The following is a 19997-nucleotide window of genomic DNA, read 5'->3' as shown; positions in this document are numbered from 1 at the left end:
GAGTCCAGCAGCCTTCTTAGAGAGAGTCATAGAGGCTTTTAGACAGTACACCCCGATGAACCCAGAAGCCCGGGAAACAAAGGCCGCAATTATCATGGCTTTTGTTAACCAGGCCACTCCGGATATTAAAAAGAAATTACAAAGATTAGAGAGACTGAGAGAGAAGAGCTTGCAGGACTTAGTGATAGTGGCAGAACGAGTCTATAATAATAGAGACAGTCCGGAAGAACAACAAACCAAACTAAGTGACTGGCAGACCCGAAATCTGGCCAAGATCCTGCTGGCCACAACCATGGACGACCCACAGGAAAGACGAAGGCACCTCAAGAAGCTGGCTTCAGAGACAGGTAAGGAGGATGGCCCTGGTCCCCCTTGGGAGCACCCTAAGATGAACAAAAACCAATGTGCCTATTGCAAAGAGGAGGGCCATTGGGAGAAAAGCTGCCCTAACAAAAGATCTAAGGCCCCTGCCCCTTAGAAATGGAGGACCTGGACGATTAGGGGAGTCAGGGTTTGGCACCCCTCCCCGAGCCCAGGGTAACTCTTAAAGTGGAGGGGCAACCTGTTGAATTCCTAGTGGCCATTGGGGCACGACATTCAGTTTTATTACAACCCCATGGAAAATTGGCAAACAAAACTTCATGGGTACAAGGGGCCACGAGCACCAAACAATACTCATGGACAACCCCGAAGAACTGTGGATCTCCGCACAGGCCGGGTATCCCACTCCTTCATGGTCATCCCTGAGTGTCCCTACCCATTGTTAGGTTGGGATTTGCTCACCAAGATGGGGGCACAAATTTGATTCCACCTCGAAGGGGCAAAAGTCCTGAAACAAGAAGGGGCACCCGATTCAGGTGCTTGTTCTGAGTTTAGAAGACGAGTATCGTCTCCACCAAATGCCCTCAACGCCAATGACTGACATTGACCGTTGGCTGTGGGAATTTCTCCAAGTGTGGGCAGAAACTGGGGGAATTGGGCTGGCCCAGCATCGACCGGCCATATACATAAAACTAAGGAACATCCAGTATGATTCTATGTAGAAATCTCCAGCACTGCAAACTTAAGAAGGCCTATTTGGTATGTTACCATTCTTTCTGCATCTGTGTAAATAGTGGGATAAAATCAAATGAAAGCCTTATTTTGTGATCAAGAATAATCTCACTTTGAAATTATACTTTATTTTAAATGGGGAGATTATAGCGCTTCAGTGGAAAGCTACATTGTCTAGAGCACTTTCTTATGGGTTATCTGATTCTGATTATGTGGACTTAGGTGTTTTCAATGCCTTTGAGCTATTTTCCAACTCTGCAAGTTGTAGATAAATACCAACAGCAACCAAAGTATTTCATGTAGGTAGACCCACAAATAAATACTGTCTGGTAGAAGATCAATAGACATGTGTCTCACAAAGTGGAAGAAACTATTTGTACTCATTTGCAAATTAATGTCAATATTCCTATCTATAAATGTAATTTTTATATGGGGGACTGTTTGAACTGGTTGTATCATTTGCCTGGTACTTTCATTAAAAGAGAATTAAATCTGGGGTACCTGGGTGAGTCATTCAGTTGAGAATCTGACTTCTGATCTTAGTTCAGGTCTTGATCTCAGGATCATGAGTTCAAGCCTTACTTTGGGCTCCACGCTGGGTGTGGAGCCTACAAAAAAAAAAAAAGAATTAAATTAAATTTTTAATGGATATTCATTTATGTCTTTACAAGAGCTATAATTTTATCTTTTTTAAAAAAATTAGTCTTTTTTCTTTTTAAAGATGTTATTTATTTATTCATGACAGACACAGAGAGAGAGGCAGAGACACAGGCAGAGGGAGAAGCAGGCTCCATGCGGGGAGCCCGATGTGGGACTCAATCCTGGAACTCCAGGATCACACCCTGAGCCTAAGGCAGGTGCTCAATCCCTGAGCCACCCAGGCATCAATGAAAATTAGTCTTTTTTTAAAAAATTGTATTTATTTATTCACAGGAGACACAGAGAAATTAGAGCATAAGCATATTTCATAAAGTGGAAATTATGAGTTAAAGAGGGCTATTTTAAATGAAGAGGCAATCCTCTGTCACTTCTGATCACTATGCATATAAATGTATCCTGTTAATTCTGAAATGAATGTATCGAGTATTAGTTTAAGTATAATGTTAATGGCAAGCATATGCTGTGCTCATAAGGCTGGTTAAAGCAAGCTGGGTGAAAATGGAAACTTAGAATAGATGTATGTTTACATATGAGCCCTAATCCTAAATCCTAAACCAACATATTTGCAAGGCTGATTCTTTAATCTTAATAAACGTGTTGAAAGATGATATTGTAAAGCAATTAATATATGGTCTGATTCCTTAATGATTTGTTCTTCTTGCTCTGTCATTTGCTGACTGGGTTTTCAATGTGATTAAACATTCCTGTTAGCTGTGTTTCTGACACAGCTTCCTTAAAACCGTACTTTTTATCTGTTGGCTTTTCACACAGTATACAATGGGGTTCATCAATGGAGGTACCAACAGGAAAACATCAGCCATGAGGATCTTGATGACTGGGGAACTGTGTTTGGCAAACCAGTAGATAACAGCTAGAGAGAATATGGGCACATAGAAGATGAGCACAGCACAGATGTGAGAAACACAGGTGTCGAGGACTTTGAGCCTTTGCTTCTGTGTTGCTGTGCTCAATCCTACTTTCAGTATCATAATGTAGGACACGAAAATAAATGTTAAGTCTAGGATGCCTGTGACAGCCACAAATAAGCCATAGATGACATTGAACTTGTTGTCAGAGCAGGCCAACTTTATGATGCCCTGATGGAGGCAATAGGAATGGGAAAGGAGGTCCTTCTTAGAGTGTCTTAGATGTTTTAGAGTGAAAGGGAAAGGGAGAATCAACAAAGCATTTTTGAAAGAAAAAGCAATGCTGTGACTCTGGCACTGGTCAGAGGTGTATCTCAGAGGGTGGCAGATGGCAATAAAGCAATTGAAGGGCATGATGAGAAGAATTGATTACTCCATAGCTGAGAGTCTGTGAATACTTGGGCAAAGCAAGCATCAGAAGAAATTCTTGGGAGCATTGAACAAGATTATCCTTAGGATGGTAGCAAGAGAAGAGAGGGACAGTCCTAGGTCAGAGAGAGCCAACATAGAAAGAAAGTAATTCATGGATGCATGCAGAGATGACTGATTTTATGAAAAACAGAATGGTACAGTTCCCCAGGATGGCAACGAGGTACATGAAGCAAATGATGATGGAGACCCAAATGTTGGCATGCTCCACCCCTGGGATCCGAAACAAGAAGAAGGTAGAGATTTTAATTTCAGGGGTGTTGAAGGTGGACATGCCAGGTAAATGAGAGAATCAAGATGGAAGAGGCTGGGGAGAGGCTTCCTGCAGTGCTGCAAATATACTAGTTCAGACACCTGACTCTGCCTATTGCAATCATTGAGATCTTGTGAGTCTAAGTGATATGCACGTAATTCTTAGATATAAACCTTAATGGAGAAAGATAGGAAGAGTAGTCATCAATATCCAACTGAAAACAAAAACTGAGAGAAAAGGAAAACAAATTTATATCAAAATTGAATCTTACTAAGAGATATTAGGTTATAACAGGTATAAGTTCTATACAAGGACTGATTGATAAATTAAGATAATTTTATAGCTGCTTCTTTTCCCATTTGAGAATTTGATACTTTCACTTTTAAATATAAACATTATAACTTAAATACTGTTAACATTTTAATTACTTTACATAAAATTCAGAGACAAAGTAATATGTCTTTACACAATGTCTTCTAATGTAGACATGGATTTTTTTTTCCTTTCTTCAAGTCTTCTCTTATGTCTCTCAGACATATTTGGTCATTTTCTCCAGAAAGATTTTACATCTTTTGTAAAAAAAAAAAAAAAATTAGAATCCTTATGCAATTGTTGCAATTATTTATAGGATCATTTATTCTCTCTTATTTTTCTATTTTTTTGTGATGATTACTGGTCATGTAGAATACTGCAGATTTTTGTTGTGGAAGCCTGTGATAAGCCTGTCTCTGCTGGTCATTCTATTTTTTTATCTTCCCTTCCTACCATATATGTCTGAGTGCCTCCTCATCTTCTTTTGCCCCCTAACTGTGTATACACTTCTGTAAAGAAATCCCTCAGCAAACACTCCTCAGTTGACTTCCTCATGTGCTTCTGTTTCTTGCTGGCACATGATCTTTCATTTCTTTTATTTAGGAATTTCATCTCTTCTAGTCTTTTTTCTTCACTTGAGAGACAGAGAAAGAGAGAGAATGAGTGTGTGGGGAGGATTCAGGGAGAAGTAGATGCAGCACTGAGCATGAAGCCCAAGGAAGGGCTCAATCCCAGGACTTGAGCTGAAGGCAGATGCTTAACCAACTGTACCACTCATGTGCCCTTCCTCCTCTAGTCTTTAGGCTGTTCTTTTTGTCACTGATGTTCTGCAGTGCAACATGCAGTACACAGGTGGAGATTTACAATTAACTTATTTTGCTAGTAATTTAGTATTTTCAACCTAAAAAGTCATGTATTTTTTCAATTTTGTATACCTTCTGCCATTATAACTTTCAACATTGATATATTGCTTATATATAAGCAATGTTGATCTTATATATGATCTTATATCTTTGTTGATATATAAACAATATATATCATTGCAATATATATCAAGCAATATATATCATTGCATATTGAACCTTCTCAATCTAACTTCCTAGTTAGATTGCTTCGTATCTTCAAACTCTTCATTTGTTTTTGTTGCATTTTGATGCATCTTTAATACTACTTTCTTACTTACTAATTCTATTTTCTTTGGTGTCTGGCCTCAAATGTATTCCAACTAGAGTTTTGTTTCAATTACTTTATTTTTCTTTTACAATTTATGTTTTTGTTTTCAATTTATATCTACCTTACCCCCATAATTTTTCATTGATTTTATTTTCTTATGTTGCCTTCAAGTTTTGAGGATCTTAAGCATACCTGCTTCAAAACTCCTCTTAAAGTGCTTTAGTTTTTCTTTTTTCATCAATGAGTGTTGTTATTGAGATCATACAGTTTCTTTATCAGAACACTGATAAAGAAGATTTATGTCTTCACATAGGTTTTAGAATTTTACTTGTAATCTCACCTTGAGTGAAAATTTCCTTGTTGGTTTGATGATTTATTTTGTTCATGCCCATGATTAGATGTAGCAATTGACACTTACTTCCTGAAGTTTGTCAGCTGTACTGTCTTTTTTTTTTTTTTTCAATATGGTTAAAGGGTATTGTTTCAAATAAGAGCTGAGTATAGTTTGCCATTCCCATTCCCTATCCCCCAACTATCTCAAGACATGGCTTGTTATGGGGAGTAGACTTGGGCTGTGACAAAACACCTATTTTCACTCTCCATGTGGATTAATAATTTCATCTCCCAAGTGTGGTATCTTAGATTGGCCCCTTGTTAAGTATGGAGCACTATTATGTTGAATCCCGTGCAGTGCTGAGTTGCCAACCCCCAATATGCCTCTAAACCAGGATCCACATGGGCTTGTGGTTTCAACTTCAGCAAATTTTTTTATGTGATATCTTATATCTATCTAACATCTATCTATCTATCTATCTATCTATCTATCTATCTATCTATCTATCATCTATCTACCTATCTACCATCATCTATCATCTATCTATTATCTATCATCTATCTATCTATTTATCTATCTATCTATCTATCTATCTATCTATCTATCATCTATCATCATCATCTATCATGTATTTTCTATCTATTTGGCTATCTAAGGAACATGGCACTATCTTTTTATTATCTTTATATTTTATTTATTAGTACATGTTTGGCAATAGAGTAGAAATTGACATACCTGATTCAGCTCACCACACCATGTTGAATAAAATTCTCCATCAAAACCTCAATACAATTTTAAAAATATAACCTGTTAGAGCTTATGTTCAGGAAAAATTGATTTTTTTGAAAACTGATCATCTGCCTTTTGTAAAATGAGTTAATGTACTAATTTATTCAGTAATACACTAGAGTTAATTGCAGACCTCTTCATCAATCTTTGTCATGGGAAATTTGGTAATGTCCCTTAGATCTGGACTATTTAGGCCATTTCTTAGTACCTTCATTCTTATCTTTATATACATCTTCAATTAGTTTGTCACAATAATTCTGTTGCCGTGGTGAAGAATTTTTAAAAGCTCATGTTTCCTTTTTTCTTAACTATTTATTTTCTACAATTCATGTCTCCTACAATTTCAAACTCAGGTCACTATAATCCACCCTCAGTTTTTTCCAGGCTGCTGTTACTTCTTGAACTTTCATTGCCTTCAGAATGGAGTTACTGGACTGAACCCCACATCCAACTTCTTATATTTTGTCCAAACTACTTCCATCTCTGGGTTGTCTGTAAACATTTTAATGACATTTATTCCCCTTAAAAAGAGGTGTTTAGGAGACAATTAGAAAGAAATGCCTAGGAAGTTTTGAATTATATAATAAATTATATATATATATATATATTTTTTTTTTTTTTTTTCTTAAAGGAAAATTCCTGCCAAGTGTTTGGATATTGTTCACTTTAGAGTTTGGCAAGCTCTCATACAAGTTGACAGTAAGGCAATGAATAGAATGCAGTTTTGGTGACTAATACTATTGTGATATCCATCTGCCTAAATATTCATCTAGGTTGTATTGACACAACTGGAGGGCTACTGAAATGTTGCTACTAGTGGAGGGCTATGCCTTAGACTTAGTGTCTTCAAGTTCCCCAAACTTGCTTCTAACACTAATCTGATGCAATGAAATGCCAGGACACCTGCACCTGATATTTATAGCAGCAATGTCCACAATAGCCAAACTGTGGAAGGAGCCTCGGTGTCCATCGAAAGATGAATGGATAAAGAAGATGTGGTCTATGTATACAATGAAATATTACTCAGCCATTAGAAACGACAAATACCCACCATTTGCTTCGACATGGATGGAACTGGAGAGTATTACGCTGAGTGAATTAAGTCAATCAGAGTAGGACAATCATTATATGGTTTCACTCATACAGGGAATATAAAAATAGTGAAAAGGATTATAGGGGAAAGGAGAGAAAATGAGGGGGAAAAATCAGAGAGGGTGACAAAACATGAGAGACTCCTAACTCTGGGAAATGAACAAGGGGTAGTGGAAGGAGAGGTGGGTGGGGGATGGGGTGACTAGGTGATGGGCACTGAGGGGGGCACTTGACTGGATGAGCACTGGGTGTTATACTATATGTTGGCAAATTGAACACCAATAAAAAATAAATTTATATATAAAAAAACCACTAATCTGAAAGGAGTAAGACAAATATTTAATGAAAAGCTGAAGTTTTAGTCCAATAGGGATTGTGCAAAATTTTCTTGTTTGGTCTGTGCAACCACACAGTTAAATGCAGTTATTAAATTATTCCCTCTAGGACAGATGGCATCAAAGCATATTTACTGTCAAATTTGCTGAGCTAAATGGGATGTTTGAGAAATGTTGCTTTGCTGCTGCCTGGAGCCCCTCTTCTGCTTGTCTTGTCTTTTAACTCACCCACTTCTGTTTTTACTTCATCAGCCTTACTTATCAATGTCTCCATCTCATTCCAAGCACTTCTTCCTTGATTGTAGGGAGATTTACTCCTCTTTCAGGTTCCTCCTGGATAGTATCCAGCAGTTTCTAGGCTGTTGTTGCTTCTTAAACTTTCATTGCTTTCTAAATGGATTTTCTGACTAAATCCCACCTCCAACTTCCTATATTTATTTTCCTCTGCCCAAACTACTGCCATCTCTGGATTGTCCGTAAACATTTTAGTGACATTTATTCCTCTTAAAAATGAGATGTTTAGGAGACAGAAAGAAATGCCTAGGAAGTTTGGATTATATAATAGATTATATTGTGTTTCTCCCAAACTTCATAGGTTGTCAATAACTTGGCATTATTTTTGACATATAGTTCTCATAATGTAATAAAAAAAAAACTTGTTTACTGATAAATCAAGAGAAATGGAGTATGAAAGTTTTTAACAAGCACGTTATTTATTCTTCACTATCAACCTCTACTTCTCCAAAACTAATATATACATACATACATATATATCTTTAGAAAATTATATATATATACACATATATTTTATATATGTATAAAGATATAACATATCTTTATGCTATACCTCTCTGGAAGGGCTATTTTATTTGCTTTTTTATTTATTCATTCATGAGAGACACAGAGAGAGGGACAGAGACATTGGCAGAGGGAGAAGCAGGCTCCTCCCAGGGAGCATGATGTGGGGCTCAATCCCAGATCCCGGGATCATGCCCAGAGCCAAAGGCAGACACAACCACTGAGCCACCCAGGCGTCCCTATTTTATTTGCTTTAAAGTGTTACACTTTTAGAGTCTACAGGAGAGTAAAACACTGTACGAAAAAGCTTCCAGTATGTTGTTTCCAACCCAATTCTGTACTTTGCAAAAACATTAAAAAATGCAGTTTAAGTAATAGACACAGAATGTCCTTAAATGATGTAGTTGAAGTAAAGTTTACTATTTATATGGAAGTTGTTTAAATATGGTTGTTTATCATATTCTTTAAGTTAAAGGTAGAGTGATTTTTAATGTAGTCAGGATGGTGTCATCGGGAATGCTTCAGGTGTTGAGCATAGGCAGAGACTGAAGCAGGCATTAAGCAACAAAGTCATGATAGCTTTACCAGGCGAAAAGGTACACATCTTAATGTTATTGACTGATAAGATCATGAAGGTTATCAGGTATTTACCAAGGTGTTGGCCATTGCATTTATACTGTGGAGGCTGAGAAAAATCAAGGCCATTCCACCTCAAGTTTAGCATTAGCACAAGTACAGCCATCTTAGGCCCCTGTGAATAAGAGCTGAACTTTATAGGAAAAACAGCAGAATGTCCTCAATGTCCTCGGCAGGGAATCCCATATCAGAAAGACAACAGAGCCCACACCTGTGGTAGAAAGTCCCATATTAGAATGAGAACAGAGCTCAATGCCCTTGAAAGCCCCATATCAAAATGTAAACAGAACTTGAGAAATTCTTCCATCCCTTCTGAAAATCCCCTAGACCAGCCTATAAAAAACCCAGCTGTAACCCACTTCGGGGTCCAAGTCCCTGCTCCATTGTGTCCGGTATACTTGGACCCAAGCTCGAGCTTGCTAATAAACCCTCATGCACTTGCATCGGTGTCAGCTCCTTGGTGGTTTCTCGGATTCGCAATCTTGGGCACAACAATATTTTTAGTTTAAAAAGGAGACGAATGCAGGATGAAGCCACCCCAATCCAGTTGTTAAGGTTGATCATGTAGTAAGGGTTGATCATGACAGTAGGATTCTAGGCCTTCTTCCCGGATATCTTTAGCATAACAAAAGCCTCTGGGGATGAGAACTCAAATTATCCAGAAGGACTAAAAAGACCCACAAGTAAGTCCTTAAATGAATGAATTCAAGGAATGTTTAGCTAAATTCCCATTATGCATATGAATTAACCATTTATGTTCAATGCCCAAGGAGACCTTCCCTAGGCAGCTTCACCCATTGCATCAAGTAGAATTGATTCCTTTGTCACCTGAAATTTTGGAGTGTGTATGTGGTTCCTCTGGAGGAGTGCCACATTTTGTTTTCCAAGGCCATTATGTTTTTCCCTATAATTGGTTTCTCATATTCAGTTTTGCTACTGCTGACAAATACAATTTTTACCTTAACAAATGATGTTAGTCTTCTTTTCTTATTCAAGAGCATTTGATTTTATTTTTAGAGGCCAGTCTAGCATACTCTTTTAAAAATTTTTCATTAGTTTCTGAGAATGCTTTTTATATTAAAGAATATAGCCTTCTACTGTGATGTGTGTGCAAATAATTTTTCATCTTATGTCACTTGTATTTGTCTTTGTTAGTGATAGTATCACAAGGTAGGTTCTTTCTGAATCACTGAGGTGAATATTTGTGTGCAGAGTTTATTTGGAGAGTGCTCTCAGATTAAAGACCTGTAGGGAAAGAATGAAAGAGAACTAATGGACAGAAAAGTTGAGCTCCATGCAATTTTAACAAAGACTACACCATCTTTGGGAATCACTACTTCTAATCCTGAAGAGTCCAAAGTTGTGAGGACAAAGGCAAAAAATCCCCTGTGTCCATCCCACATATTCTTTTTTGGGAGGAGGTTGTCAAAGGCTTTGGTTTCAAGGTGTATATTGAATATATTAGAACATCTCCAGCAAAAACAAAACATGAGTATGGAAAACATAAAAAAGAAAAGAAAAAACAGAAAGAAAAAAAAACTTAATCCAGGAGGTCATATATTATCAGTTTAATGGGAGGTTTTTGATTAAGCGTTCTCAGGATTATGAATTTAAAAAAATTAAGCTATTGCTGTGAAAGTTTAAAATATTAGTAATGATAAAGATAGAATAAGTGATTTTAAAGAAAGATGTATGAACATCTTAAATTTGACTGCAGAGCAAATAAAATTAGATGTGGGTAAAAAATTGCAATAGCTTGACAGGATTTAGAAGACAAAGGAACTGATGTTTTCTAAGTACTTAGGTGTAATTAATTTAACCTAAGACCTTACTTGAGGATGGTTTCCAATAAACAAACCAAAGGAATTAATAGGGGAAGAATACAGGAGCCCTATTAAACAGTGCAAAACCATAAGGTAATTAAAGTAAGTCCCAGGAGTTCACTTGTGCAGTAAGTTAGACGGTTTTAAGTCTAGTTTGGAAAAAGACTGGGGAGAGCTCTAATAGGGCAATATTTAGAGGAATAGGTGGAAGCCTAGGAATTGTACTATGCTTGCAAATTTAGAATAATGTAAGAAGGTGAATAAGGCAAAATAATTCAAACATTAAAATTAATTAAAAAACTGAAGAATATTTAAGTCACCATGCAAATGGGTATGCAATAATTACATACTATCTATATTCCTATAGTCATAAAATTAAAACTATTTGTACATCTTCAACTTTTAAGGATAAAGTATGAAAGGTTTTCCTGTGGTGACAAAACAAAATAAACAATTTGGAAGTAAAAATATAGTCAGTGGAAGGAATCTTTGTGGATACAAATATCCTCATTTTTATTAGGCCAGAAGTCAAGATGTATGCTTATATTTCTTTGAATAACAAAACAACCATAAGCATATCATTTAACTGTTTAGCATAGTCAATAAAGAATTCAAAATAATGATACAAACATATGAAGAAGAATAGGAACTTCTGGTTTCTGGCTCCACAGGTAGGAAGCTTGGAAATTGCTTTTCCTTCCTAAAGTGACTGAAAAATCAACAACTCTTGTAGAAGAACTAAGAGGTGAGAACAAACCCCTGCACCCAAGATTGCAGAGATGGAAAAATGAATACGGGGAGTCACGGTTTACTGGAATAGAGATTCATTAGCAGAAACCACTTTGGGAACTATTGCTGGGTTAGTAAAACCTGAAGTACTAAAGACTAGACTTGAGATAAGTGAAATGGAAAATAGAAAAATAATTTTATTTATTTATTTTTATTTTTAAAAAGATTTTATTTATTTATTCATTCATGAGAGAGAGAGAGAGAGGCAGAGACACAGGCAGAGGGAGAAGCAGGCTCCTTGCAGGGAGCCTGATGTGGGACTCGATCTGGGTCTCTGAAGGAGATGCTAAACCGCTGAGTCACCGGGGCTGCCCAAAAAATAACTTTATAATTAACAAAGAATTGCTTTTAAAAAAATATAAACAAAATTGATAAACCCTTGGCTAGACTAAGAAAAAAGAGAGAAGCCTAAAATCAAATCAATGTCAGACACTAAGCCACAGACTGAAGAAGCTCAGAGTACATCTAGCAGGATAAATATTTTTTAAAAAATACACTTAGGCTTATCATTTTCAAATTACAGGAAATTAAAGATTTTTTAAAAATTGTAAAAGAATTCAAAGGGACAAAACATCCTACCTATATGGGAACAGAGATAAGAATTATATCTGACTCAGAAACTATCTGCTAACTTGCTAACTTTGGGCTTTGTTTGTTTGTTTTTTGTTTGTTTGTTTTTTTGTTTTGCTTTGTTATCGTTTGCTTGTTTTTCTGGTTCCTTGGGTTGTAAAGTTAGGTTATTTATTTGACAGCTTTCTTCTTTTTTAATATAGGTGTTTATTTCTACAAACTTACTGCTTAGCACTTCTTTTATTGAATTCCATATGTTATGGTATGTTATATATGTTTTTGTTTCCATTTGTCTGGAGATATTTTGTAACTCTTTAAATTTATTCTTTTACCTAATAATTGTCCTTAACCTCCATGTATTTGTGAATTTTTCTGTTCTTTCTGTTATTGATTTCTAGTTTCACTGTGTTTAGAAAAGACTTGGAATGATTTTTATCTTCTTAAATTTGTTAAGATTTTTTTATGACTTAGCATGTGATCTCTTGAGGAATGTGACGTGCACATGAGAAGAAAGAGTTGGGTGGAATGCTCTGTATTTACCTATTAAGTCCATTTTTTCTATTAGTCATTTACTTCTCCTGTTTCTTTATTGACTTTTTGTCCATTGCAGTGGGTAAGGTATTGAAGCCTCCTTTTATTCCTGTATTACTGTCAATTTTTTCCCTTCAAATCTATCAATATTTGTTTTATATATTTGGGTGATTTATGGTGCCTTATATTTATGTAATTGTTATATCTTCCTGTTGAACTGAATCTTTTATTATTATATGATAACCTTTTATGTTTTCTGTGATAATCTGGAAGTAAAAATCTATTTTGTCCGATGTAAGTATAGCCCTCTTTTAGTTAGCATTCACAAGAAGTATCTTTCAACACTACTTCATATTCTGTGGAGGCTGAGAAAAATTAAGGCCATCCCACCTAAATTTTAGCATTAGCACAAGTACAGCCATCTTAGGCCCTTGTGAATAAGAGCTGAACTTTATGGGAAAAACTGTAGAATGTCCTCAATGTCCTCGGCAGGTAATCCCATATCAGAAAGACAACAGAGCTCAGAATTGCCCTCAGGCAGAGAATCACATATCAGAAAGACAACAGAGCCCACACCTGTGGTAGAAAGTCCCATATTAGAATCATTACAGAGCTCAATGCCCTTGAAAGCCCCATATCAAAACCTAAACAGAACTTGAGAAATTCCTCCATCCCTTCTGAAAATCCCGTAGACCAGCCTATAAAAAACCCAGCTGTAACCCACTTTTGGGTCCAAGTCCCTGCTCCACTGTGTTGGGCATACTTGAACCCAAGCTCGAGCTTGCTAATAAACCCTCGTGCACTTGCATCGGTGTCGGCTCCTTGGTGGTTTCTCGGATTCGCAATCCTGGGCACAACAATTCATCATATATGTGTCCTTAAATCTAAAGTGTGTCTCTTATAGATAGCATACAGTTGGATATTGCTTATCGATTCAACCACTTTGTAGCATTTGGTTGAGGAATTTAGTCCACTTATATTTAGTAAGGTAAGGATTTACTATTTCCATTTTTAATTGTTTTCTGTCAGTTTAATATTTTTAAATTTCTCTTTATTTTTTGTGTATCTACTGTATGGTGTGTGTGTTGGGGGGGTGCACGTGTGTGTATTTATCATTGGGCTTACAGCTAGCAGGCATAGATACAGCAGTCTGTTTTAAGCTGATAACTATTTAATTAACTATAATCATATTTCTATAACCTACATTTACTTTTCCCTGTGTATTTTATGTAATTGATGCCAATTTTTTATTCTTTCTACGTTAGCTCTCCATTAGCAAATTTCTGTGGCTATCATTATTCCTACTATTTTTGTCTTTAAATTTATATACTAGTGTGAAAAGTGATTTGACCTTGTCATTACAATATTCTATTTCTCCTTATCTTAAGCAGTGAGATTTTTATTTTCATATACAAGATTAGTGAGATTTTTTACTTTTTACTTTGTTTAATGTCTTTTTTTCAAATTGCAGAACTTCTTTAAGTTCTTCTACTTGAACTTCAACTTGAAAAACTTGTTTTTCAAGCTTAAGTTCTTCAACCTGAACAACTTGAAATGATTCTTATAAGGCAGGTCTAGGTGACAAATACCCTCAGTTCTTGTTGGGAAAGTATCTCTCATTCTTAAAAGACAGATTGCTGGACAAAGTATTCTAGCTTGCAGCTTTGCTTTGTCTCTCTCAGTACTTAGAATATAACCTCCTATTCTCTCCTACTGCAAGGTGAGAAATCTGCTGATAGATTTACAGGGGCTCTCTTGTATAATAATTCACTGTTTTCCTGCTGTTTTAAAATTTTCTTTGTATTTGACTTTTGACAATTTAATTATAATATATCTCAGTATAAACTTCTTTGGGTTTAACATACTTCTGTTTCCTTGGGATTCATGAATGTCAGTAACCTTTTTAGATTTGAGAAGTTCAGCCATTATACCTTTAAATAAGTTTTCTGCCCCTTTCTTTCCTTCTAGGACTTCTATAATATGTATATTAGTTCTCTTCATGGTATTTTATAACTCTTTCAGAACTTCTTCACCATTTTCATCTTCCTTTTCCTCATTAGTCTAATTGCATAATTTCAAATAATCTTTCTTTGAGTTTCCTCAACTTTCTTTTGTTTATCAAGTTTGCTGTTGAAATTCTTTATTGAATTTTCAGCTCGGTAATTGTATTCTTCAGCCACAGGATTTCTTTTTGGTTCTTTTCTTATGGTTTCTATTTCTTTAGTGAATTTCTTTTTGTTCTGGTATTGTTTTCCTGGTTTTGTTTAGTTGTCTGTGTTCTATCATTGCTCATTGAGTTTCTTTAAGATGATTATTTTTTAATTTCTTATCAAGCAATTCATGGGTCTCCATTTCTTTATGGTTGGTTACTGGTGTTAGTTTCTGATGTTGATGTTATGGTTGGTTACTGGTGTTTTATTAGTTTCTGATGTTGATGACGTTTTCTTGATTCTTCATGATCCTTATAGCCTTGCATTGGTGTCTGTATTTTAAGGGGCTGTCACCTCCTCCAGTCCTTATAGACTAGTTTGGGCAGGTAAAGGCCTTCTCCTGCCAGGCCCTGGACATAGAGGACTGCCTCTGGGCTTTGGGTTGTGTGGGGCTGGAGGCAGGTCACAGGCTGCTTCTGAGTCCAGTCATGCTTAGGGTGGTGGGCCTTTTACTAGTGGTGTGGATAGGCATAATTCCTCCTAGATCCCCACCCAGTCAGGGCTGCCTGAGACTACAGTTGAACGAGGTTGGAGCCAGGCCACAGAGCTGCCTCAGGATCAGTGGTCAGTTGGTTTGGTGAAGCATGTACAATTTTTATAACACATACATATGTGTGTGATATAGGTAAAAATTGCAGGTTTTGCCAATTAAAGCTCTCTAACTCTGAATAAATTGCTTAACTGTCTTGAGTTTGAATTTCCTAATCTATAAAATAGGATTAAATGAGATAATTCATATAAATAGCTTGTGATACTTAACAATCAGTACAAGCTAGCTGCTCTTATTATTGTGGGTTTTTTAAACAATTATTATTATACTTATTTGAATAAACACTGATAATTTAAATGTATATTTATAAAATGTAAATAGTATAAATATTTTACATGACTTTTAAAGCCCTGTATAATGTTTCCTATTTCTCTCTTTATTCTTATATCCATGAAAGAGGTTTGATCAGTTTAAATCTACACTCCAACCAAAAGGATTTGACATAATACCCTGAGTTTCTATACTTTTTATTTTTAATTTAATTATTTAATTTAATTTATTTTTTTTTCCTACAATACTTTTTAAATACAAGACCTAAGATATTCCTCTATTCCTTCTGACCAACCCAGGTTATAACCCAGGACATTTCATTCCAATTAGTCCCTAGTCTAACTTGTGTATATTTATTACAAGGCTTAGCACTGTCTCACAATTATCTGTTTAACTGATAGAACATTCTAAGAGATGGCAAACTAATTTGAGGCAGTTTCTGTATCTTAATAACCTTTCCATCACAAATGACATGGTATTCACAGACAGAAGAGATAAATGTGAATGCAAAATAGTTTTGGGATAGAAAACATACATTGATAATAATTAAATAACATGATGATAAACATTTTTGTTGCTCTATTTTGCCATAGGGATACTGATAACTCTTTAGAGCTTGTACAATCCCCTTGTTCCCATCTCTGATTGTCCCCTATGTTCTCTAACTAGTAATTCTTTTCTCAGTCTAAGTCCAAATTCTAGTTCTGTTGTGGAAACATTTCTTCTACATCAAGATGAATAAGATACTGAGTTGCTCTTTCCCAAAAGAGTTGCCAGGTCATAACAAAGGCAACAATTTCCCAGCTCTGAAAATGCCCTCTATCCCCCTACCCTACCTCATTCCCTTAATCACAGAAATGGAAGTCATGAATTCCCATACTTTCAAAATGCTTTTACTCCTCACACTAAGATGGTGTACCCAGAAGGAGTTGGAAAACAATCCGTACTTTTCTGAGAAAAGTTTTGGGCATAAGCCAGATTTTTCAGCTCCAGGCATCAGATGCTATTGGAATGATGAATAATAGGATGAAAGTATGGGTAGGAAGGGGAGGAGAAATGGGTTTCTGTTTCTCATAGCTTCTAGTTTTAAAAATAAAATGTAAAATCTACCATTCATTCTCAAAGCTTTCTGATTGAATTCACAGGTTCTACACTCCTTATATTTTCAAAATCTCTTACCTTCTAACTAGTCAAAAAGTATGATCCTTAGATAGGCACCATTGGCATTAGCTAAGAGCTTATTAAAATTAAAAATATTAGGACCTCATTGATTGATAAATGGATAAAGAAGGTGGAGTTTATGTGTATGCACACACACACACACACACACACACACACACTGGACTATTACTCAGCCATGAAAATAAAGAATGAAATCTTGCCATTTGCAACAACATGGATGGAGCTAGAGAGAATAATCCTAAGTGAAATAAGTCAGTCAGAGAAAGACAAATATCATATGATTTCATTCATACATGGAATTTAAGAAACACAACAAATGAGCAAAGGGAGAAAGAGAGAGAGGCAAACCAAGAAACAGACACTTAACTATAGAGAACAAACTGTTGGTTACCAGAAGGGAGGTTGGGGGGAGGATGGATTAAATAGGTGATGGGGATTAAGGAGTGCACTTGTTGTGATGAAGACCAGGTGATGTATGGAATTGTTGACTCACTATATTATATCCTTGAAACTATTATAAAACTGTAAACTAATTGGAATTAAAATAAAAACTTACAAACATATTAGGACCATCTAAGACCTAGTTAATCAGAATCTTTATCTTTAACAACATTTTCAAATGGTCCATATTTTGTCACATTTTGAGAAACACTGCTATACTTCCTTGTCTTTGGCTGAATTGTTAATAAGTCACTCATTTACTTTCTTAGGTAAGTGAGGCCTCAGCATCCAGCACTCATTTACTTGAGTACTGGGTCAGTCTTACAGATGGCTACTCATCTGAGTCTGCCCTGTCAGATTGTATGTTACACACTGGGCATGCCAGAAACAGCATTGCAATGACGTGTAGCACAAGTGATGGAATGATCTCTCCAAAACTGGCATTCCACTTCAGTGATTAACTGTTCTGCCTTCAGAGTAAGGCTCTCTGTCTCTCTCTCTGTCTCTCTCTCTGTCTCTCTCTCTCTCTCTCTCTCTCCTCTTTTTATAACTTCCATACATCACTTTGAGTATTATGACTGCTCAAATGATGGTCAAATGATGAGAAGGCCTTACTTCCTTAACTCTAAGAAGAAAGTAATAAAACTCCTACTTCAAAAGTGGTTGCATCAATGAAGCAAGATAGTACATGCTTGACATAGCATATGTGCTCAATAAATTATTGTAATTTTTATCTGCCCTAGGTCAAGAAACTTGAGTTATATGCTCCCATTTACTGCTAGCAAAACAGATACAACTTACTTCTAATCTCATTAGTAGCTATGAGTTTCTTTCACTGAACACATTTATTCATCTAAGAAACAGTAAGTTCCTTCTAGGTTCCAAAGATTGTGCTACATACATCAATGCAAGTTGGGAAAGTCCGTCCTTAATGAATCTATGGTGTAGTTTATGGATCTAAACACAGGAGGATTCCATTTATTAAGAATTCTGCACCAGAATTTTAAGAACAAGTCAGAGTAACTGAAGAACTACCTTTTATGGGGGACTCTAATCATGTCCTATCAAGGGTTGGAGAGGACTTGACTTCTCACTTCTTGGAAATACCTACCCTAGATGGAGAAGCCAAACTCTGGGGGATGGGAAAGTAATGAAAAATGAGGGCTGAAGAACATATAAGGAATATATGGAGGAGCATTTTGGGAATTGATGAGTGGGAGGGATTAAAAAAGAGGTATTTCAGAGAACTGAGGAGACATTAGAGATTCAAAAAGTTTTGTGCTTCTTTTTTCAGTGTTGCAATGCATTTTGGAAAACTAGTAATTTTTGACAGTTAGGCATTATTTCCATCATTGTTACTCCCCTGAGCTTTGGCCCCAGGGTCTGTGAATTTATTCTGGTTGAAGAAACAAGTCTGTGTTGATTGTATAATGATGGATATCTGCCAGTAAAGAAAAGCTGCATGTCCATTCGATAGAATTTGCTTTAGAGTTAACCAAATAGAGATGCAAACCTTATGAATTTTACTATTTCTATGGAGAGGTTTGTATTATTTCCTAAACTATAGTTTATTCATCTTGGAAATGAAGATTAAGACTTATGTCACTGGAAGCTTTCAGTGAACAGTCATATTGTACAAATTTGAAAGAAGCCATAAGAAATAATCTGTCTTTACTTTATACCTACCTAACAATAAACACCTCTGGTCCATAGACAGTCTTAACTCCACCTTGCCTTTTCCAGATTTAGAGTATTCTCTTCTCCAAATTTACCACAAATATCTTCAATCTCATTAATTCTTATATTGGATTATTCATTATTTATTTTTACCCATATCTTTAGAATATAGCTTCCTTTTTTTTAGAATGTAAACTAGCTTTAACATTTCCACATTAAAAAAATCAACATAATTATATATGTCCTCATATAACCACAGATATTGCCATTTATAATATAGTCCTGTATCATTCATTTCTCTTATTTATTTAAAAAATTAATTATTTTTTAAGATTTTACTTATTTATTTGAGAGATGGAGAGAGAGAGAGAGAACAAGCAGAGGGAAGGACAGAGGGAGAAGCAGAATCCCTGCTGAGCAGAGAGCCCCAGGCAGGACTCCATCCCAGGACCCTGAGATCAACCTGAGCCAAAGGCAGACACTTAGCCAACTGAGCTAAGGCACCCCAGGCACCTCAATAATACTTATTTTTAGGGAGGTATAATTAGCATATGCACAGATAACTAAATATAGTTTAGCAAGTTTGAAAAGTGAGTCCACCTGTATTACCCAGATTCTAGTTAAGAAATAGGTGTCATCACTTGAGAAAGTTCCCTTGTATGTGTTTTACCATCAATCCTCCCTCCCTTCCACAAAAGAAATCTCTGCTCAGCTTTCCCTCCATAAATTAGTTTTGCCTTTTCTTGAACTTCATAAATGTAGCTATAAGCACACATCTTTAGCTCAAGATAATATTTTTGATGTTGCCTGTTTTGTTACATGTGTCAGTAATTGGTTTCCTGTTGTTCCTGGGTAGTGGTCTGCTATCATCTATGTATCCAACTATTATCTATCTATCTATCTATCTATCTATCTATCTATCTATCATCTATTGATTTATTATCTATCATCTATTATCTATGTACCTATCTTCTATCTACCTATTATCTATCAATCAATTGATTATCTGTCATCTATATATAATTTTGTTCACCCTTGTTGATGGAACATTTCAGTGTTGAATTTGAAACTAACTTTATTCCTTAACTGCATGATATTAGTATGTTATCTCTTATTTTCAAGTCCATCTTTTACCTATAAAATTGTAGTAATCCTCATCAAAAG

At 35.9% G+C, this 19997-nt stretch overlaps 1 pseudogene; it reads right to left on the bottom strand.

Moving 5' to 3' along the window:
- Window positions 1-2420: 2420 nt before the first annotated feature.
- LOC121476163 lies at window positions 2421-3342 on the bottom strand (annotated as a pseudogene).
- Window positions 3343-19997: the final 16655 nt, after the last annotated feature.

This window comes from Vulpes lagopus, chromosome 15 (assembly GCF_018345385.1).
Source record: "Vulpes lagopus strain Blue_001 chromosome 15, ASM1834538v1, whole genome shotgun sequence".
In the NCBI taxonomy this organism is placed as follows: domain Eukaryota; kingdom Metazoa; phylum Chordata; class Mammalia; order Carnivora; family Canidae; genus Vulpes; species Vulpes lagopus.
Note: the sequence above shows the minus strand (reverse complement) of the source record. Positions and strands in the feature narration are given on the sequence as shown.